General features: G+C 41.2%; 1 long non-coding RNA gene across 1 annotated transcript in view; it reads left to right on the top strand.

Annotated features, from left to right (window-relative positions):
• Positions 1 to 22,340, top strand: part of LOC139827965 (uncharacterized) — a 28,696-nt gene extending 6,356 nt beyond the window's left edge. Inside the window, exons 2-3 of the long non-coding RNA XR_011739113.1 lie at positions 8,367 to 8,477; positions 19,494 to 22,340. This is a non-coding gene — a long non-coding RNA (uncharacterized lncRNA). The remainder of the gene's footprint in view (positions 1 to 8,366; positions 8,478 to 19,493) is intronic.
• Positions 22,341 to 22,984: the final 644 nt, after the last annotated feature.

The raw sequence follows: 22,984 nt of genomic DNA, 5'->3' as shown, positions 1-22,984 counted from the left end.
AACGTTCCAAGGTAAATTCAGATACAGTGCCGCTTCGCAGTCTAATCAGTGTTGTTTCAGATAGCTGAACCTCTGTTTTGATATAGTCTGGGGTAGTTGGGGAGCAAGAAGATTTCTCTTTCATATTGCTGCTTCATCCCTTTTCATTACTAATAATTACAAAAATAAAACTAGGAAATCTCTTGCCTACAAGAATTAGGGCTAGAAGAATCTGTTCTTCAAGGCAGACATCTTAAAATACCAGGAGAAGTCGATGAAGACAAAATTCAGATGGTGACTAATGCTCTTCGAGGTTGGAGTCTCTCCAGAAGTCTTGAAATCAAAGCTCCTTGTCAGTCAGTGCATGTTATGGCAAAATGCAACTAGTAAGTGAACAAGACAACCAATGTATTTAATGTGACAGCACCAACTGAAACACTTATGTCTGTCTTAAAAGAGTTCAGTCAAGATTGGATCAAGCATTTAAATCACAGGCAAACCTGCAAAACATTTCCATAACCTGCCAGAATAACCCTTTTGTCTCCAGCTAAAAAACACCCTTTATTGAGCCCAAAGTGAATTAAGCAAAACCACTTTCCATCAAAAGTAACCATGACGCAAATGGTTTTATCTGCATGTAACCAAGGCAAGAAAACATTAACCAGCTGGTCCCCGTTCAGAGGCATCTGTAACCATCTGGAGGGAGCCCCGGACTGCAGCGCAATGGCTCAGTGTGGGACCAAGCATGACTCAGTTTGTGCCTGCCAGAATCAACACTCAGCAACTGGAACATGTTCAGAAGCCCTTTTAACAATTCTCCAAGCAGTCTTTACCAGGCATTAACATAGCCTTACTTCCATAAGCCAAATGGGAGTCGTATGGTTCTTGCTGGCAAGGGTTGGTGTTGGGTGGGCCTGTGATGTTGGTGGTCTTGGCACATGAATGTCGGTTCTGGGAAGAAGTGATCTTGGCATCTGCTCTGCATGGTGGCTGTTCTTGCTGAGGTTCGGTGATTACTGATGTTGTGGGGTCACAATTGCCTATTTGCCTATTTGTATTTGCACTTTCACACTTTCATGCTCTGCCAGCTTTGTATTATCATTTGGAATACCGTGTCCAGTTCTGCACCCCTCAGTTCCAGAAGGACAGGGAACTGCTGGAGAGAGTCCAGCGCAGGGCAACAAAGATGCTGAAGGGAGTGGAGCATCTCCCGTGTGAGGAAAGGCTGAGGGAGCTGGGGCTCTGGAGCTTGGAGAAGAGGAGACTGAGGGGTGACCTCATTAATGTTTACAGATATATAAAGGGTGAGTGTCATGAGGATGGAGCCAGGCTCTTCTTGGTGACAACCAATGGTAATTGGTTTGAACAGTAACACAATAGGTTCCACTTAAATATGAGAAGAAACTTCTTCTCAGTGAGGGTGACAGAGCCTGGACCAGGCTGCCCAGGGAGGTTGTGGAGTCTCCTTCTCTGCAGACATTCAAAATCCACCTGGACACCTTCCTGTGGAACCTCATCTGGGTGTTCCTGCTCCGGCAGGGGGATTGCACTGGATGAGCTTTTGAGATCCCTTCCAACCCCTAACATTCTGTGATTCTGTGACTTTGTGATCATTGTTGATGTTTCAGGATAAGACTGAGGTTTAACTACATGTGGCTCCTGTTACTTCTGTCTTCATGAGGGTGATGAAGGTATTTTGCTCTGGCTTTACTATTTGGTAAATTTTTCTTATTTCTCTTTACGAATGCAGTTTGTTCATCAAATTAATTAAAATGCGAATCAGACATTAGCAGATACGTTGAAGTTCACCCAAACGTGCATCAAACGACTCAGCTAAAGTACGAGATCTGCCTGCTACCTTGTGTGAATGCATGGAGCCTTAGAGAGCATGTGCTAATGCTCGAGCACGTGAACGGTTTTCAATGCATCTTACCATTTATCCTAGTGGTTTTGTACCTGTAATTAAACTGATGATGGAGAACAGGTGATGAAACTTACAACTTAGTTATTCGTCTACATCATGTTATAATGCTTTTTGGTATCTCCAAAAAGGAACCTTCAAATGTATCTCTAAAATGTCAGCATGGAGAATGGCAAAAAGAGTAGTTGTGACTGGGACGTATCTGTTACATCAAGCAAAATGAATTAGGCTGAATCAGACCTGAAGAAATTTAGTTCAAATGATTGAACCTTTACTCACTTTGCTGACCAGTTGCTCACATGAGATATAAATCTCTATGAATCCATTGGGGCTGCTTGTAAGAGTAACTGGTTATCAATATGATTGAGAGGTTATCTTGCCTGACTTCGGAGAGCTTCTGTTTTCTCCAGAAACACACACCTTTATGTGTGTTATGGTCACTTTTCTTGGTGAATTAATAATCTTTGTGTATTTTCTCCTAACTCCCCATTTAAGTGAAGTTGAAAAGATATATTACACCCGAAATAGTCATAAGACTGTGGTAGAACACAATTTTATTCAAGAACAAAACCCTGTGCTGAAATCTCTTTACTCAAAAGGAACTAAATGAACTACAAATTGTTGTTTTTTAATCATTAAATATCCTGCTTACCTCCTTCCACATTCAATTATTCAAGACTTCCGTGTGAAGGACTGCATAAAAGATTGCTATATGAATGTTCTTTTCATTGTGCCACAGACTTTAAACAGGAAAATGATTGCTCCTAAACTGTTTGTTCCCTTTTGGATTTTTGAGTCATCAACTCAAATTTGCTCTGGTATTGCATTAGTTTGAAATAATATGGTCCAATTTATCTGTTGTTTGCAAGGGCTTCTGCAAACCAAATAACTAGACCTCTTAGAAAATTTACAAAGAGCTTGCTGCAACCTGTAATCATAGAAGAATTTGTATTATAACAGAGTAGGATTAATAATGCGTGTAATTATAATATAAAATTTTCTTTAGACTTTTCTAATTATAAAAAAAATTACAGATAATATCAACAATGTGATTCTAAAATGTCTCTCATTTATTATGTAGCTCTCTTAATCAATGCTCTGCCACTGGAAATCAAGTCAGAATGTTATTATGGTCTCTCCTTCTGGATTTAATTACAGCAGTAACTCATGGCTCAAAGTCTGAGCAAACATGCCATGCAGTTTATAGCGTTGAAGAACAGCTATTAATCCTGCCGTCTACCTCCCGGTGCAAGCCAATGAAAGTATTTTAAAAATCTTTATGCCTGAAGAGAAGCACAAGCTTACACACAGGCTTAAGGCGGAGGAGCAGAGGATCCAGCCGCCGTGTCTATTTTGCGCGCGTGCAGCAGAGCATCCGCTCCTGGGAAATAATTTCAAGGTGTACAAATCTCTGAACGTTTTGCCACCCAGACTGAGATATTATCTTGCACCATTAACATTTGAGAGGATGATTTCAGGATGCCAGCTGATAGCCTGGAGTCAGGACAGGGATTTTGCTGTGTAAATAGGCTTGCTGAAGATGTGCATCTGTGCCTCTTGTGTTATTTTGGAATCGGTTACCATCATGAATCTCTAACCTGACAATTAGCTGCAACTGGGAATAATGCACTCTTCCAAGAACCTGAATTAGTATCAGGAACTGCTTTTAGTTTTGGCAGCAGCCGGGGAGGATGTCTCTCTGTCCAAAGCAAAAACATGCTGAGCCACATGCAAGAGACTGGGAGCACAGAGCTGCCAGGGAGGGCTGGGGAAGGGTGAGGTGGAGCATGTGGAAGAGTGAACATCAATGCTTGTTTTTTGAAGTGAAGTCTTTTTAAGGAAGTGTTATCATCCAAAAGGACAGTTAAAATATTCTAGACTACTATCTACCAGTGTCTATGTCTTTCAAAAAAGAATCTAAACCATAATTAAAGAAGATTCACTTGTCCTCTCAGCTTTCTATATGCTAAACGTTTTGAGAAAGAGCCTAGTTATTTTATTGCGTGGTTTATTTGAACTCACCAGAGGTGCAAGGGCCCCAAAGTAATTTCTTCGTTTTCCTGACTGGCTGGAAGGACCAAGAGCCACTTGATATGTGTCACTTGGGAAGTTGTGGAAAGGAAACATTTGTACTTGACTGATGTAGATTATATCCGCACTGCAGTGTGCTCTGCAAGGTTCTTGGAATCGGTCAGAAATGTTTTTCTTTACCTAAATACTCTTTCATCAGGACCTGCCAATTGTTTGAAGTGGAAAGGACTGGCAAGAAAGGCCAAACTTCAGCAGATTGGTCTGTTTGAAAGACAGTGACATTTCAAAGTTGATTTTCTGAATTTGCCACATGCCTTCTGGAAATGAAAATAAATAAAAGACTGGTATTTTACTGAAACTTCTCAAAAACATAGAGATTTAATACTGTGACTGACCAGCCTGAGTTTCGTGTGTTGTTGGCTTCCTAGCCCTTTCCACATTGCAACATTTTGGCCTTCGTGGAACAAGCTTCTTTGGCGCTTATTTTTTTCCTTTAATTTCTGAGACTGGTCTGGGACAGCAATTTTTTTCCCAACCTTGGGTTCAAGCTTATTTTCCAGCAGAACCTGGGATCCTTCTCACCCCAATAAGCCAGACAGAAGAGGCTGAAGGCAAAGCAGGACTGGGTGCAAGATGTTTTGGTCAAACGGGAGAGGATAAGAGTAGAAAAAAGCACTTGGGTAGGAGCTCAGGCTAAAGTCTGCAGCAAAAACATCCCTCCACTCTCCTCTTGTCTAACACTACCCTTCCAATAGCAAATTCTCTTGTCAAGCATCTAAGAAGGTGATGAAATCTCCCAATGCACTGCCCAGGGAGAGCTGACTGCCCATCGCAGCAGTGGGCTCTGTGCTGCCCTTTAGAATGTCTCCTTTGGCTACAGGAGGGGCTCTAAGAAGACTAAATATCAAGGATGTTTAAATGCCATGAAATGAGGTGGTAGGAGCACTTTTGTGCTCTTTCCTCTTGGCAGTCTATTAATCTAAGGGAAAAGCCGGAGAAAATAAGGCTAATTAATCCCAGCTACTGTGGACAGTGTAATTTAAATTTTTACGAAGTTTGACATTGCTTAGGCTGAAACCTGCGTCAAAAACCCCTCAGCTCTTATCCCTAAGCACAAGGGTATTCTATGTTTTGTATAACGAAATGGAGAGTCAACTGTGTTTTCTAAATTTGCTTTCAAAGTCATCACAGGAAACAAGCCTCACAGGAAACAAAGGAAATCAATAACTGCCATATTCCCCCCAAAAAGCTGTGGGGAAAGCCTCCTGTTTTATGAATTGAATTCACTCTGCTGCCTGGCACTGGGGATAAGGTTACAGAAAAAGGCAACCTCCCCAGCCAGTGTTCAGATCTGCTGCTGTGTCCTTGATGGCAACGAGCTGTGGTGTCTGCTCGGAGCAGAAGAAGGAGAGGGCTTTTGCCTGGAATAGTGTGACACTGACACATGAGGCTTTCATTTCAAGAGAGGAAGCAGAGTAAAAAGAATTGCGAAATCGGGTTCCATAGCGGTCTGTGACTCTGCCTGCTGAGCTCAGTGTCATATTTGTGGTCCCGGAGGAAACGTCAGCTGGTCCTCCTTGGTTTGAAGCAAGATGAGGAGGTGGGTGGAGTGCAGTGTTAAAGTGAGAACAGAGAAAGTGGGGATTCCTGATGGATCAGCAGGGACACAAAGAGACCTTTCCTCTCTTCCTGATGGAAGGAACAGAAAAGCCATTCTTTGCCCATTATTTCATTTTTTTAAGGCTGTTCTATGTTTGTCTGTGCATACTGAAAACTTTTTGACATTTGTTTTGCAATATGCACACGAAGACTTACACATGCCCCAGGTCGCACATCTCCAGGTTCCTTGCAGATCCCAATGTTGAGTCCAGGGTATCCCAAAACTGCCTGATCAGGCGGCTCACAGGCTGCAGGAGGTAATTTGCTTTGGGAACTGAGAGGAGAGTAATGCATGCAGCATCCTTAGAGCAAAGCGACACAAAGAGAAACTATTGCAGAGTAATTACTCTCTTGTAATCCTCCAGACTCGCCTTGCCACAGCAAGGCCGTGAGATGTGTATGGTGGTTTCTATTTGCCATTCTCTGATGTGGAGGGGAAGGTTGTTTTCATATGAAGGCAATCACTTACCCTTTATTTACTCTGAACGATGAGGATGGGGGACTCAGACTCCCAAAGCTTTTCACAGTTGGTTTTGTTGTCTAATTACGTTGCAGAAGAGCTTTTCCCGGCAGCGCAAGGCTGCGTCCTCCGCAGCAGAGCCTGGGGGACTCCTGCCCTTGCAGAAGGTCTCTCCAGAAATGAGTCTTAATAAATGAGCAGTGGGATAATATTGCGGCCCACGTGGCTTTTTCACTTTATTTCTTTTTAATGGCATTGCATGAATAAAGAAAGGCGCCTTCCATATTGTCTTTTGAAGGCAGATAATTGTTTTGCTGTTGCATTTGCTATTGGCTTGTCATGCCCAAATGAATTTACGTATATCTGTCTTTCCTTTCAAAAAGCAGTCCTGCTGAGTTTTCCCAGTTGTTCAGTTAGTCACAAAATGCTGTTGTAAAGCAAGCGCTGCTTTATGTTGTCTGAATAGATGTGGGTCTTCTCTTGTTCCCGCTGTCAGTCTTATTGTTAAATGGCTTTGAATTTGCAGTGAATTGAAATTCTCCGTTCTAAGGAGAAAGAAGTTATTACTTGTAATTACAATTATTGGGTAGTAGAACCTTTCACTTTGGAGTTAACGAGGTACAATCAGAACATATTCTTTCAGTAGTTTAAAATATTTGCATCATTATTCTGATATTTTGATTTTTTTAAAAAAAATAAATTAAATAGCAGTCCACTTAAAACAGCAGAATCACACAAGGCTTTCCAGGCTACACTAAAGTTCTGGATGGCTAAACGTGAGCCTATGTCACCACTAGGGCTGAGAAAGAGTCCCACCATGATGGGTTGCACCAAGGTAAAAAATACACTGTAACATCAGTTATCACGTAGGGCGTCAGAGACCGAGCTTCACATGAGACTTCCACTTGGAGCTGACAGCGAGCAGGCCAGCAGTGTGGCCAACTATGTTTCCATCTCACCTTCCTCTCCCTGAAATGAAACCCCTCTCCTTCAGAAAATTTTCTGGCACCAGTCAAAGTTTTCCACTCGATGAGGAGACTGTAGAGGCATCGTGGCATATAGAAATGGTGCTGGAGAATGTTGGGTGCTACAGCCTGGAGAAAGTCTTCCTTGCCCCACCTGCTTTTGCATTGCAGGGTTCCAGTGGGATGGCTTCTGCAAACAAGGAGACAGGCACCAAATTTCATCAACTGCATTTAGTCCATGGTGAGAATAAGGTGGGCACTGGGCTCCTGTGGGTCAGGGAGAGATGCTTTGAAAAGCAGAATAGGGTCAGGACGTTGAAGAAACTCTTCCAGTAATTTGGAATGTAGATTTTGAAGTGTTGGGCTTCAAAGGCTGGAAATGATTCTTTGATCTTCCCAAGCCTGTAAATGAGAGCAGAGTCTGCAGGACACATCACATGTCCAAACAATCATGAGAGATCTAAATGGAGCTTTGAACCTTACGAAAGATGAAAAAGGGACTTAATTCAGACAGCCTGAACAACAACATGGTTGTCTCAGGTATTTTTCATAGACATGGTACAATAACTTATTAACTCAAAAATAAACTGTTTGCATTGCTAAGTGAATTATTGAAAAATGAAGGAGATTATTATTATTTTAAAGATATGTGGATCTGGAGTAAGAAAGATTTCGGTCTGTGTGAGCTTCTGGAAAGATCACAGCCTCAAAAATAGAGGAACATTTTTAGGTGGGAGCAAGTAATGAAAAACATTCTGAAATGTTTTTGTTGTGGTTTTCTGACCTTTTACCAAGCGCCCCAGGCCTGTATGAAATGTCGAGCTATGAGGCAGATTTATTTCTCAGGCAAAGCATGATCAGAGAACAACTTTATGACCACAACCATGGGCAAACAACACTGGGAGTCCTTAGGTGGGCTCTGCCATGTCCGACCAAACTTGGGAAGGTCTTCAGGCTAATATTGAACTTGATAGATAAATCTGGGCTCAGCTCTGCAGTGATGCTTAGCTACCTGGTTCACAATGGAAGAGTGTTAAAAACTTTAATACCTCAGGAGTTTTGGTCCTCAGTTACCGAGAAAGTGGGAAGGAGAGTATGTATAAGTTCATATGTATACTCGTATTCTTTCCAGACATGTTTTTGGTGCATCAAAAATCAAATTGCCAAATTACCTATTTGCTTAGAGTGCAGTACACAACTGAAGGATATATCCTAGTCTGTGCAGCTTTCCTTTCTAATATCTTACCATCAACTGCAGCATTAGTTACCTATGTTTTTTGTTTCTAAATACATCTGGAGTTTTGTTTTTAATTACTCATTGAGACAGATATATATATTTTTTTTTAACCAGAGTTTCTGAATGTGCTCTTAAAAATCTTTGAGCCAACCTGTGACAGCCAGAGGAAAAACAGGACTGGACAAGAAAGTCTGGGATGTCAAGGCAGTCATGTAAAGAAATGAGGTAAGATTCAGCGTTTGCTTCTAAGGCACTGTCTCCGGGTATCCTACTGGAATTTTGTAAGACAATTGCTTTTTATAAATGGGTTGTGACAAGCAATTACACACTGCTCCACACATCTTAAAGAAAGGAAGAACAGAATAATTGAAAATAGGGCTGGGAGAGCTCTTGGGAGGTCATCCAGTCCATCTCCTCACCCAGGCAAGATGGGCTTCACGTTAAATACTCCTGGCATATGTTTGCCTCAAGTGTTTTCAAAAACCTCCAGCGACAGAGGTCCTGCAGCCTCTCTAGGAAAAGCCTTCAGGTCTTAACGTTAAAAACTCCTTTCCCATCACCTTGCTCATGCCCCCCTCGAGGCCAGCAGGACACCGATGCTTCTTGCCAGGCTCCCCGGGAGCGCCAGGGATGGTCACTTCCTTCTTCTGCAGCTACAAGTCCATCTGTTCGGAGACTGCTATCACCATTCCTCTCCATTTTCTCCTTGCTAGACTAAACAAATCCCATCCTTTTAATCTTTCCTCATAACTGATGGAGTTTAAACCTTCCCTCATTTTCACTGTTTTCCTCTGGATTCAGACTAATTGATCTGTGTGCTTCCTGAAAGCATTGGCCCAAACCTACATTTCAGTGGCTGCATTTTCTCATTCTGATATTTGTTTTGCAAGGGTTGTGTTGCTCATTGCAGCAAAGAGATTCGGGAGCCTTTGCTGAAAGACTCTTTGGTAAATCTCCAGTCTTGACGTGATCTGGTGTTTGGACAGGCAGCACAGACGAGAGGAGATTCAACGTCTTTCCTGAACTCTGGTGCCCTATGGAGTGCTAAACTTTAAATGGAAAGATGAGGTTAAAGGAAGACGGTAAAAATACATAGCAGCACCATTCGCAGAGATGTCTAATTCTTAGAAACGCCTTTTACTGATCTATATTGGTCTCCAACTATGTCAGCTGAAATTTCTCAAGCTGTGCATCCACAGAACTGACTTCCCAAGTGTGAGCCTCCGAGCATGAGAGCAGGTAAGGAGAGCCAGCTACGATGAACATTTCAGCTGAACAGCCTCACAAAATTCGTGATATATGTATTTTGGGGTTTGGTGAAGAGGATCCTCCCACCCTGGAAGAAATACTGACATTTTTGGCTTGTATTACACAACTTTTTAATCCTAAAACCTCCCTTGATCTTGGTGGCAAAACATCTACTAGGGGTCACGGCCAGGGTGTCTTACACTATGTTTCTAGCCCAGTTAGGTAGGTTTAGGATGGAAAAGGGTTTCTCTTCCCAAAGCTGCTGAAGGATTAGGTGACCCTTCCAATTACATAGCTCTCAAAAGAGCCTCCCAAACCCTTGGTGCTGGGCAGTGCAAACATCTGAAGTATTTTTGGGAAAAAATATCACCAGATAATGATTTGATTTAGTAAGAACTCAGCCATCTGTAATTTGAAGGGAAAAAAAGAGTTGTTGCTGGCTATTCTTGCCACTTATAATACTAACTGGGAGATAAGATCCCTTCAAAAATAAGCAATTATAATAGTATATATTTTTAGGTTCCTTTGCTGGGAACTGAGCTGATACTGCAGCTTGTGCTGGGTATCTGGAATACAAAATTTAAGGAAATAAGCTTGCTTTGAGAATGTGAGGTTAAACTTATTGCCACCTTTCTCAGTTTGGGATTTCTGCATCCAACAGATTGCACACTCTACTAAGTAAGCAGGGTTTCAGTGTTTTCTGCCATATAGTGTAATACCACGTAAAGCAAGAGAAAGAAAAGGAAGTTGACTAACACTGGAATTGTTCTGGTGTTTTCTCACACAACAGAATGGTAAATTGTTTTCCTTGGCTTTCTGGAAAATATCTGACCTTGATACTTCATATTCAATTTATGTAAACAATTACAAAAGCATCTGAGCCAAATAGAAAAGGCTATTTCTTGAAAACCTGCAGGGAACACACATGGGAATTTCCCACATGCTGTGGCAATCTTAAAAATACCTCCTTGTAACCCCACAATATTAATGATTAACTCCGGAACTGTGAGTTTTTCCAGACTTCAGTGAACTCAGTGATTTGTGTGTTCAGCTGCATGGATCAGGGAGAGGTAGTAAAAAAAAGTCATTTACCACTTTTAGTAACTTGCGTTTGACAAACAATCTGCCACATTTTCTTCTTGAAATTCAGGGATTTCTACAAATTGCATGGCAGATAAATGTCACAGTACGGGAAATGATGTTTTGTGGCTAAGCTGTGTGCCGAGATGCTCTTGCAAGAGTGAGCTGGAACCAGTTTTGTTCTTCACAGATTACTCAAAGGCAGAGCTGCTTTGCTCAGGACATTCACCCACACATTGCAGCAGAAACCTTCAGAGATGTGCTGAACATCACTGATATCTTGTTTACATGCATCTGAAATTCAGCATCAATTTTAGCCTTATGAATTGTTTCCGTTCTATTTGCTGAAGAGGGTGCCCCTTGAGAGGTGATTTCCCAGAACAAGCAGAGCTCCTTGTGCAAGGAAATTCACATCACACAAAGTCTGTTCAGCTCGTGGCGTGGTGAGCAGCACCACTGACAACAGTTTGCAAGTTGTTAGATCAAGCTTTCAAATGATGCTGAGTGCCAAACCTCACCTATCTACACCAACAGCCCTGTCCCACATCAGCTAAGAATACTAAGCCTCTTGGATCACTTTTCTTTATCTTTTACTGGTCTTGTTTGCTGTAGCAGTGTGGTCTATCAACCATCCCACCGCACTGCTTGTGATGGCGATCATATTTTTGTCATTAACATTTCTAGAGCGCAGCTTTTTAATTAATTCAGCTTGAGAGATTGGAGCATGGCTGCTAAGGGTGCCAAGTCAGTACTCATCTTTACTGGGTTGTGGAGAGCCACAATACAAGTGTTTTGGGGTACCTTATGAACCAACACACCTCTACTTCGGTCTGGTTTTAATATCAATATACATACATCATTTGGTTGTATGTATATATTTTCTCATTATCTATTTATTTATCTATTTATTTATTTGTATGGTGGCTCATCTGGGTGCTTCTAGGTGGATGTAAGTCTCTTTACACCAAGGCAGCCCCAGCATCCCAGTGACACAGTTCACAATCAGACCATTAGAGCTTTGCTGCAGTGGATGTTGGGGACTCACCTGCCTGCAGTCAGAAAAATTAAATATCTCTATAAACTGGACTGGGAAACCAGGCAGCTGGAAGCAGACTACAGCAAAAAAAAAGAATCAAGCTTTAGCTGCACAGAGAAGGGGAACTTGTTTTTCTTTCCAGATGGAAAGATGCATGTGTTGTGTGCACACGTGAAAGACAGGAATGATGAAGAGATGAATTTCTTTCCTGTGGTTATCTTCTTTTGGGCTAGCACAGAAATGAAACAGCAGACACAGCCTTGCTAGACCTTCAATGGGTAGAACTCTTTGTGCTTGTAAGGAAATAATTAACAGAGAGTCTCTCTAAACAGGCAGGGCGCTGGGTTTGTACCCACAGATTGGGTCACCAGCAAGCTGCACTTACAGCTGTATTCAACAGTATCGAAGTGAATAAAAGAAATCAATCTGATGAAGTATTGCTAAGCAATTATTCTAGTTATTAATCTTGCATTATTTAATTATTATTCTTTAAACTTCAGCTCCTGTAAGCAGCTCATTTAATGAAAACATATTGGTTTCTAAAATTGAGGTTGACTCCTGCTCCTTCCAGTCATGAGAAGTGACCTGGAAATCAGAACTGTGTACAACTGAAAGATTCAAAACTCAGAAAGTCATGTAGGAAGAGTAGATACCAAATCTTTAAAACCAGGATGTTTCAAAGACCCCCTCTCAACACCTTTTAAACAAACAGTCAGGATGTTCTCATCTTTTGTAATGTTTAAAAACTGTGTTAATATGAAGCTACAGTGGTTGTTGAAAGGAAGAACATGTAGAGATGGCAGGCAATGAAACCTCACCTGACAAGATGACAACCCTTTCAAACTTTATTATTCTTGGGCTCATAACATTGTGGGCATAACTGAGTGCTCAACATCTATCTGCACGCATATATATCTGCACATATATCTGCACATATATATATGTGTCTAATATACAGAGGATGTGGTTTTAACTCTGCTATGTCACTTACCTTTCCATCTGGCTGCAGATGGCTCACGTGTTCAGTTTGAGATGTCCCGGCTTCAGTTGTTGTTCTCAAGATAGATGTTGGTTATAATTTTTGCGGGGTTTGGTTTTGAGTTCAGCTTGTGCTGGGGCCGATGTGGTCGGGACATCTTGCCTCTGCAGACAGGAAGCAGATAACCAGCTGGTCAGGACGGTACATCTCTCGGTATCTGCTTGATTAATGCAGGATATGGGTCTGCCACAGCTTTTACTTCAGATCTTGGCTCTTCACTCAGGCTTTTATCCTCAGAGAGCTTAATTTTCCTCTCAGATATGATTTATTTAGCTGCCTTATTTTTTCTTTTTTTTTTAAAAAAAACCCAACAAAACTCACACAGGCTTAAAAGCGTCCAATTACTGGCACCAAACTCATGAACTTTTGCCTCATTCAGTGTTTTCCATTTCCCATTACGTTTGGTTTGACTGGAGCCACATGCTGTCCCCATTCCTATGCTGACCATTTCCTGCTGGAAAAGGCAGGGACAGGCCGCATTGACTGGGAGAGAAATAATACCTGCAGTTCTCCCTGTAACCTGTATGAATATTATACTACTGTGTTTGTTATTAACATCTGTAACCCCCTGAATTTTGAAAAGGCTTAAAAAAACTTCTTTACATATGGCACTCAGTGTACTACTGAACTATGGCTTATTATTAGGACATTATAAGAGCTTCACCTTACTGTAGGCTGATATGATGAAATGGTATCATACGGAGCTTGGAGTTCAGCAATTGGCTTTTGTTCTGTACCCTGCTACAGAGTGATCATCTCCATATGTTTTACTTCAGTTAAGATAATTGGAGATATAAATTTAAATGTCTACCCTCTTTAAAAGCTGTTGACTCCTTGTTTCCTCCAACATTTTCACAGCAGTCAGGCACTGTAGAAAATACATCTATGACTCATTGAAGAACTTTTATGATATAACCACATTGACCTATAGGGAAACCTCTAGGAAAAACTAAACACCTGATTTTACCCTATTTTTCCCAAGTTGTGCTTTGTATTACACACCTCTGTTCTGTCACCTTTTACCTGCTTCCCTCTAAATCCATGGCTGTTATACTGCTTTAAATCTCTCTGCCGATGGGAGTCTTTTTAGGCTGCTGAACATTGTAATTAACCACTTTGGACTTTCCAGGCTTTACTGCATGTTCGCTCTGCTAAAATTCAAGCCCAGGTATGGCAAACAGAGTTCCAGATGAAAGCCTGCTGTGAACTAACATAATGGCATTATTCATCCAACAATGCTCCCTTTTAATGACTTTTCTTTTTACCGCTGCTGTGCAGCAGTCAAACACACCTTTTTTCCTATGCGTTTTGGCAAACAACAGGCATTAACTTTGAAGCTCGAGGCACTTGAGCTTTTAAGGTTGAGCGTCCATATTTTATGAAAACCCTTCTACTTACCTGACTGTAGGCCTTGCAAGGACTGAGGAACCTCTAAATCACCTTTTAAATTCTTGAGCTATGCCTGTTATTCCTGCGGGAAACTCTTGACTAATGTGACTGGGGTAGCCCTGGACCTCCTCCTGCTGGCAGTGGGTACAGGTGAGCCTGGCTTCAACCCGTGCCACCAACCTGAAGGTGACACTGGCTGTATCACAGCACCATCTGCAAAAATACGGTGTATTACACAGACACTGGAGCAGAATTATGCGAAGGTGTTGCGAATTGTGATAAGGTACACATTAAACACACAATGCTCTGGGAAGGAATCTAGCAGTTCTTGCTGAAGGACTCTCGAAATGATCCGCCCAGTTTAGGGTTGCGATAAAAACACGCAGATAAGACACTGGTGTATCATCATACCAGGTGGGTAGAATATGGATTTGAAGAGTGGTGCTGTGCCTGAACATGAAGCACGGGCTTGCCAGGACTTATGAAAGCACTGTGGGTTTGCCTCTCTGTGGTTTGGTCATGACCATGAATGAGACAGCTCAGCCAAGGGGTGCCACAGAGATTTCAATGCTGATTTCAATGCTAGGGAGAAAACCTGAAATGATGCTGATATTAGTCATATAGGAATCTCTGATGACGCACAGTTACAACATATGAAATTACAAGGGATATGGAGTAATCAGCATTAGTATGAGAAGGTGATCTTCTAAGATGGAGCAACCACCAGATGTAAAATGAAAGCTTTGATGATGAATGCTCAGCCAGACCTATACTTGCATTAAAATTCTCATCTGTCCAGTTTTACGGTGAAAGGCATCACTGCCCTTGAACGAGTCTGGAGGGGCTGTGCAACGTCTGAAAGTTCATGATCTGTATCTGTCAGAAGTGGCTCTGACTTTTATATAAGCCAGCTGGTGATCAGATGCTGGGACTTGCTATTTATTTTGCAAATCATACCTGCAGACACGTTTCCTTAGCAAAGCCACTGATTGTGACAAATGTGTATAACAAGTGCAGTCTTCTATTGATTCTCACATTCTATTTTCTGCTTTTGGTGGAAACAGATGGAATTCCATTTTCTCACAATTACTATTAGCCAAGAATAACATCACTTAAATCAGTGCGGGGGAGGTGGAAAGTTGCAACTACAAAAATGTACAGCCTGAAAAGCTGGATATTGAAATGTGACTTGCAAATAACCATAACTGATGTGTTACCCAGGCCCCAGATCAGAAACACACTTAAGCGTTTTCTGAACTCAAAGTGTTATGTCCTACTGACATTTTACATGTGGCCTTCTGAAAAAAGGATGATCCAGATTCTTCTTGTAGGTTAGTCTCATGGCATGACTGATGCTTTAATGGTGAAGTCTCAGGATATTTTCCACTAAAAATAAACCCAGGGTAAGGCTGGATGTAGCTAATGCTAATGTAAGGATATATATAACTGTACAAAATCATTGCTTACCTTGCAAAACATCAAAGGAAACGATTAAGAAATTAAAATATTAATCTATAATTAGAAAGTAAGTCAAACATTAGACAAGCAATATATCAACAATTCCCAAATTTTCAGGCTATTTTAGATCAGAATGCTGTGAATTTGGAGAGGGTGTATTGCATAGCTAATGTATGAATACAAGAAAAAAATTCTATACTCCCTGAATGTTAAGTGTAAATCAAGTGCTTAAAGTTACGAAATACTGTAATTAAAGATTTTCTTGAAATCATAGTTTGGCACCTATTCTTTAGCATCATGCTGAACTCTCAGATGATGTGATCACAGGTATTTTAGTCCTGTTATTAAGTATGGCCTCTGGGTTTGTTTAGTAACTAATACGGGATTATTAGTTTCATCCTAGACTTCCTTCTGTCCTTTTAATTGTTACAGGATCTTGATAATACCCCCAAACTATTACATTTCTGTTCACATTGGCTTTGTGAAGCGGCATTATTACATCTATCATACATTTACTGAATGGAGCCAGACACTTCTGCATCAAAATTGCACCAGAATGATTATGATCCTCTATTTCAGAGCCTTTCATATTTCATAGTGCTTAAATATCATACAGTTGGTGTCTGTAGCAAAGCATCTGGAAAAATAAGATGACCTGCCAGTGGTCAACTGTGAAAGACTCGCCCCGTAATACATGTGGAACCTTTGGCCTAATGCCCAATGAACCCATTTTTAAGGTCAGCCTGCAATATCTGGCAGAAGCCTGAGAAACTCCAGTTCTGCTCCTGTGTCTATGGTTGGACTTGATGATCTTGAGGGTCTCTTGCAAACAAAATGATTCTATGATGCTATGACTGGAGCTATATTTCCATGGGTTTTTGGAAGTTGCACTTTTGAACCCTAATGAGTTGACTGAAACTGTGTAAGATGAAGTGCCTGTTCTGGCCAAGTTTGGGCAAATATTCATAATAGCAGCAAAATGCCTCTCCTATCCCTGAAATGATGCTTCTGTCATATTTCAAGCCCCAGAAGCATTAGGCCAAGCTAGAATGTTTCGCTTTGCTTTTTCACATGGTCAAAACAACATTTTTCCTTAAGAAACAGCAGAGCAGCTTTGGTGAAAGCTCTTCCCCAGAGATGTTAAGGTAAAAATAAAAAGACAACAAAAAACCACAAAACTTTTAACCAAAATTTTTAAAAAAGTGAAAATACTTATTTGTGAATTGTGAAGTGCTAATCAAGCCACCTCTGTCCGAGCAGTCACGTCTTGCTCACAGCCTGAATGCAGAATAGTTAAAAGACGGAGATCTGTTCTTCTCTCTGCAGCATTTATAACTCCTAAAGGCACTCGGACAGTACGAGGTATTCCTTTTTCAAATCAGGGAAGGAAAGCACGAATGAGATGGCTGCTCAAAACATACAGCTACCTCTGAGCGGATGATTTGTGGCATGGGAAGGCTGGGTGGTATGACAGAGCTTGGATGCCCGTCCGTGCGGGGCAAGGGTTGCATTTGGCCGGGGACACCACGCTCTTGCTCATGGCCAAGTTTGCGGCATTGCGGGAAATGATGAGTCAGGCTCTTCACACCGGACCTACCACGGCTAGTTCATCCAGTAAAGGAACATCCCCATCCCCAGCTCCCAGCTGGCATGGACGGTTTTCCCGTCCCTTTGCACAGTCATTGGTACCAGAGCGAGGTGGCTGGAATGGCGATGGGGTTCTGGGGCCATCAAAGCTGGTCTTTGCAGCTGCGAGGTGACATTTCTCCTGCAGCCTTCCTGCAGCCTCCTTGCCCCTGTGTTTGTTGTGGTGACACATTTTCCTTCTTGCAGCAACAGAGCCATGTGTTGAAAGGCTTTGTTTTATCTGAGATTGCATCTTTGCTCTCCCCACTGTTTTCTGTCATTTGAATGTTTATCAAGAAATTACTTTGTGGGCTTAAATTTCTCACGTTAAAACCTGATCATTTATCAGCATTTGAGGCATATTCAAATAACTTTCCAGTGCCCTTGTTTAATCCACAGGACTGAATATTCACTGAAGGCAAATTATGAAGCACATTGGCATCAGGATCTTTCTATACCTCCTTTTTTTATCCTTCCTCTTAGGGCTTCCAATTCTAACATCCTTGTTAGAAGAAGCAAGTAAGGACAAAACAGTTTGAGCAGTTCTTACTGGCGAGGTATTTTTAAGCAATGAGGTAACAAGCTTAGGATCTAAGTACACAAGACCTGCAAAAATGGGGATGTTACAATAATCACAAACCTTACAAATGAGACAGAAGCATAACTTTTTTATGGCTCTTGGCATTGGTTAAATCTACAGAGGAAATTGAAGATTTTTATGGTTCTATTAAAATTACTGTTCAAGACATTCGAAGGGATGATAGTGAAACATAAAGGGCAGTGTCTCATATGTTAATGTTAACCTGGAAATATCATTTATACTAAAATTTGACTTGACTTTCAAGCACCATTTGCAAGGTTATTGCATGTGAAACTGAATTCAGCAATACAGCTGAGGTTTGTCCTTTTATAATTTAAAATAAGAACTGCATTTTTCTTTCCTTAAGAAGTCCCCACTCAAAAGAAAACAAGTGCCCTAGGACTATGCCTTGCCCTACCTCCCACCACCAAAATCCCAAGTTTGTTAGGGGGGCGGAAAAACAAAAGCAGGTGAAAAAGGTAAATCCTTACAGCAAGACTCTGATGCCGAAACTGGCTTATGCCAGAGTGCACATTAACGAGGCTGTTTCACCTTTACACTGGAGTGCCTGAAATTAGATACTCCTCCACTCTCTCTACTTTCTAAGTCTTGTATTTCCCTCCCTGTCTTTATTAATTTCAGGCTGATGAAATCCTTTCCCATGCTGTCCCAACCTCTACCTCTCAGACTGCTCTTAGTTATTTGAAGCACAATGCCTTGTTTAGCTAAGCCAGCCTGCTACGTACGTATGAGCTGGATCAAATAACCCTGCTTTAGTCACCTCTTCAACTTTTCCAGGAGTTATATTAAAAAACTAACGCCCCTCTCCCCAAAGGTTTATAGTTCAGAGTTTAAGCAAGTCTATGTAGTTTGGGCAGATAGCTTGGAAATTTTAGTATTTGCAAGAAAACATCTTTAAACTGAGTGGGACCCCAAAAAATAAAATAAAAATTAAAAAAGAAAATAATAATAAAGAAAAATCCTAGTCATCCTCATCCTGAGATGACCCCGGCAAATGCAACTTTTTAATGAAGCGAGCTAGTTCAACAGAAATGGTCAGGCTTTTCTGAGAATCTCGCTGCTGCACTCCTGCCAACTCTGCCACTTTGGGCATTAATCTACCAGATTTCCAAGCAGCCGAGAACTGCAGACACACGGTCCCTGTGCACGCAGCCAGGAGCCAGCCCGTGCCTCTGCACAACCGCGACTTCAGACCCGCGAATATGGGCAGGTTTGTCCCCACTGTCACTAACAGGGGAGGCGGGAACATGTCAAGCAACCAGAATCTCTGACTCTTGCAGGGAAAATGTGCCTTCGACACAATGCAAAGACGGGACGGAGGTAAACACAGGGATTTATGGTCACTACAGCCAGACTGTTTCATGGAACAGGAAGGAGCTGTCAGGAGGTGTCTTTGTGAAGAATGATTTCTATTAAACCGGGAATGGATTTTCCTAGTTGAGGTGTTCAGCACGAGTGGAGGGAAGATTTGGAAAGAGGAAAGACTTTCCCTGAGGTTTATTTCGTTGCTTTGTGTATGGCAGTATTTTTCAAACAATGTTTGGGGAGAAAAAGAGGAGCAAGGAAGCCAGCTGGGGAAAGACTGTAAGAATTAGGTAAAATCTTCTTTTCCCCTAATATGTCCCTCATAATTAAAATATTTGGATTTGCTATTGCAAGATTATTCATATTTTTGAAAAGAAAGTATAGATGGATTGTATGTATTAAACTGTCCACTTAACTTCCCATCTCAAATAACCATGTTCCCATTGTGTATTTTTATAGCTGCAAGTGTGTATAAACTCATCTATCTCTATTCAACACATCTGTTTCACGGCGAACAGTCCTGTCTCCACTCCCACCAAGCCATGCTTCCTGTGATTCCAGAAGTAAACAAGTTCAGAGGACATGAATGGCAGCAAAAGATGTAAACAGGAATTCTCATGCTAATTGTAGCCATGCTCTGCTATACTTAGAAGTGGAAGTCAAGTCAGTGTTTGGTGAAGACAAACTTCTGCAACCAAGGAGGAAGCAGAAAAATAATCGACATGTGGGTCGCTCGGTCTGCAGAGGAAATCCGAGGTGCTGTTTCACAATACATTGAGTCCACAACAATATCGGTTCAAAAGTTCCCCTTCTGCCTGACCTTGGCCTTTTGGGAAGGGTTAGGAAGAGGAAAGGGTTTTAAAACCAAATAGACCATTAAACTGATTTGTAATTTGGCCTTACAAAAACATGTACTCATACAATTGGGGAAGTGATACAGGGAGGAAACAAGCCTTGGCATGGAAAGGTCTCCACGATGGAGTAATGTGGTCAGAGTTTGCTCTCAGAGACAGAAGAGTGCCAAGGTACATACCAAGACTACAAAGAGGACATAGCTCTTAGCATGCTCTTTGATTCTGGGCATCGTATTTAGCAAGAGCTGGTAGACTCAGAGTTCCTGGACAGCCTCATAGTTTCTGGACAGTCTCATTTCTGGTGGGATAGACTAATTTCTTCATGATGAAAAAGCTCTGGTGTCATCTCTGGTTGCTCCCTTCCAAGTGACATCATCATGCAAGAACCATCTGCCAAGTTCAAGTGTTGTACGAGTTGCTCTGGGACTTGTGAAAAGACACAAGGATTTGCATATTAGGAGAAGGTGGCAGCAATAACCATGTAGTTCAAGTTTTATTTATCATGGTTAATACCAAATTGCAATTTTCCATGCAGGCTTTTATTGTCTTAGTTGTGTGTGATTTATTTTTTTGTTTTTTTTAAATGAGACTATTGAATCCAGCCCAGTGTCCATAGCCACCCTCAGCAACATCTGTGGATGCTTCTTCTCAGGTAAGGATGTATAAGAATAATAACATTCAGCAACACTGACATCTTGTGGCTGATGAGAAATGGCTCAGACTTGCCAGGTTAGCCACAAAGATAACTTCATCAATTGTGTATTCAGCATCTACTAAAATCTGGTGGTGCCCAAAAGGGTAAGTACTATAAGTACCGGGAACCAGGAGGTTAAAAGGCAGAAAAATACATAAAGGTGCTGGTTTATTAGTTGACTGAGCTGTGTTTGTGGATAATCCAGCTGCACAATAATCCTTTTGGGTAATCTTCTTCGTGTGAATGATTCCATCCAGAGGATGGGGATAGAGTCTGGGATGTTTGACATGACAAACAGAAGCTGTCACTCTCTGCAGATACCTTGTGTTTTCCTCCTCCGCTGGGAAGCTGGGAGAGAAAATACCTCTGGAAAAGGCCTCAGGAGGAATCTTTCTCATTACCTATCGTTGCTGCCAGAAATAAGACCACAAAAGCCAGGCTGTGAGTCTCTGCCTTTCAGCTGGCAAAGATTTTCGGAAAAACGTGTGGTAGGGAAGACTGTTCATATGGAAAGATTTGTAGGAGCACAAACCTGGCTGGCTGGGAAGTTGTAAACTCTTCTGCATGTTTAGACCACTGAGGCTTCAATACAACCTGTATGAAATGGCCTTACCCTTGAAGTACGAGTAGAACAAGAAAATCAAATTTGGACTCTTATAGATGGTGGAAGGGTCAGATTTTTTTGGTCTAAAGATAGATGTTTGTGACTCCACAGCATGTGATGGTCAGCCTTGGACTTTTCAGTCACTAGCAGCTTCTTGGCTTGCTTCTTTGTTTGCGTATGTTTTTGTTGCTAATGAACAACTGTATCCACTTTATGATCTGAACCCCATGACAAAATGATTAATGAACACAAAATTAAATGCTATGCAACGGTCTTCTGCAAGTATCTAGAGAACTTCCACGCTTCCCTGTGGGTGCCAGGTCTGGGGTTGCAAGGAGCAGTGACCGTGAGCTCTGCATACAGCCTGTGCTCCTTGAAATCAAAGCAGTTGTCTGATTTGCGGCCCATATTGTGTACAATCTGTTACAAAACCTGGGGGAAGAACTGTAAAAGGCCACACATAGCTGGTGGTTGGGATTAAATCGATTAGGAAAATCTTAAAAATCCAAGACAGACTGAAGCTGGTTCAGGCTTGAGGTCATATTTACTAAATTTCCTGGGAGGTGGGGAATAACATCCTTTTCCTAGTCCTGGAATGAATTTAGTTGTGTTTTTTTTTCTCCCTCCTCTTGTTTAGAACTGCTTTGAGTAACTTTACATAGTGGAAGCGTGAAAACAAACAGTAGTAAAAGTGAATGATACTGTGAGTTGTAATGTGCTTGGCTCTACTGCATATTGTGCCTTGGTACCTTTTAATTCAGTGCATTAAGTCACCTTAACCCACTGACACGCACAAACACTGTAGTTTAGTATATGATGTAAAAATTCCAATTTAAAATGTTTGATATGATGTTTTGGGGAAAAATGCCCTTTTGTCTGCTCTGTTGACTTCACTTACTAAGAAAAAAGATTATTCTTAGTTGAAAGGAGTAATCTGGAGAGAAATCTATTATTCAATAAATTTACAAGTGGGTATTGTGGAGCTTGCAAGAACCATTCATTCACACTAATGTTTTTCTTGAAAACACATCTTGTTCTATTGTCTGACTATATTAAAATCTATCACACTGAATCACAGATGTTTGTTTCAAAGAATAAAAAGTGCTCGATTCAGCAGAAACTTGCAGCAGTATGCTGAGTTAGCACCTCTCAAAATGCCAACCAACTGGTGTGAATTTTGTTTACTTAGTCTCTGAAATGTATTATACTGACTTCAAGAGTAAAGATCTCTAATCTGTATCCCTTGAGCACAATTTTCATACACGATTCTTTTCCATTGATCACTAACGAAAATGAAAGATATGCTACCGTGTAGCATTTGGTGTTATGTAAAGCAACAATTTTTTTTCCCATTTTACATTTTGAAATATGTTTTTTCCTAAACCAGTGAAGATATTGCTGTTTCAACAGCCCACACTCCACGCTGGGCCTATAAAATTCATACGTCTTTTTGTGAGCTCAAATAAGGAACAGCACAAGCAAATTATGTTAAGCTTATGACTGCCTCTCTGATATTAGCATTTGAAAAAATGGCATAAAACAGTAAATTAGGAGTGAAGAGAGGGCTTCAGTCCCTTCCTAACTCATTTGCAATGAATTTGAATGGATGCATTGTTTCCAGAACTGTAAGCATGAGAAAACTGGGATTGATGTTGAAAATGGTTAATATGCCCTGATTTGATCTTAAACAGTTGCACTGGATTCCACTGAAACTTGGTGAAACAGCTGAAGATACAGACAAAATACAGTTTTGGTAAGCTGTGGGCATTTGTAATGTAAACTATTCTTCTCCTCATCG

This window comes from Patagioenas fasciata, chromosome 4, assembly GCF_037038585.1.
Source record: "Patagioenas fasciata isolate bPatFas1 chromosome 4, bPatFas1.hap1, whole genome shotgun sequence".
Taxonomy (NCBI): Eukaryota; Metazoa; Chordata; class Aves; order Columbiformes; family Columbidae; genus Patagioenas; species Patagioenas fasciata.
The sequence above is the reverse complement of the archived record's forward strand: the minus strand, read 5'-3'. Positions and strand labels throughout refer to the sequence as shown.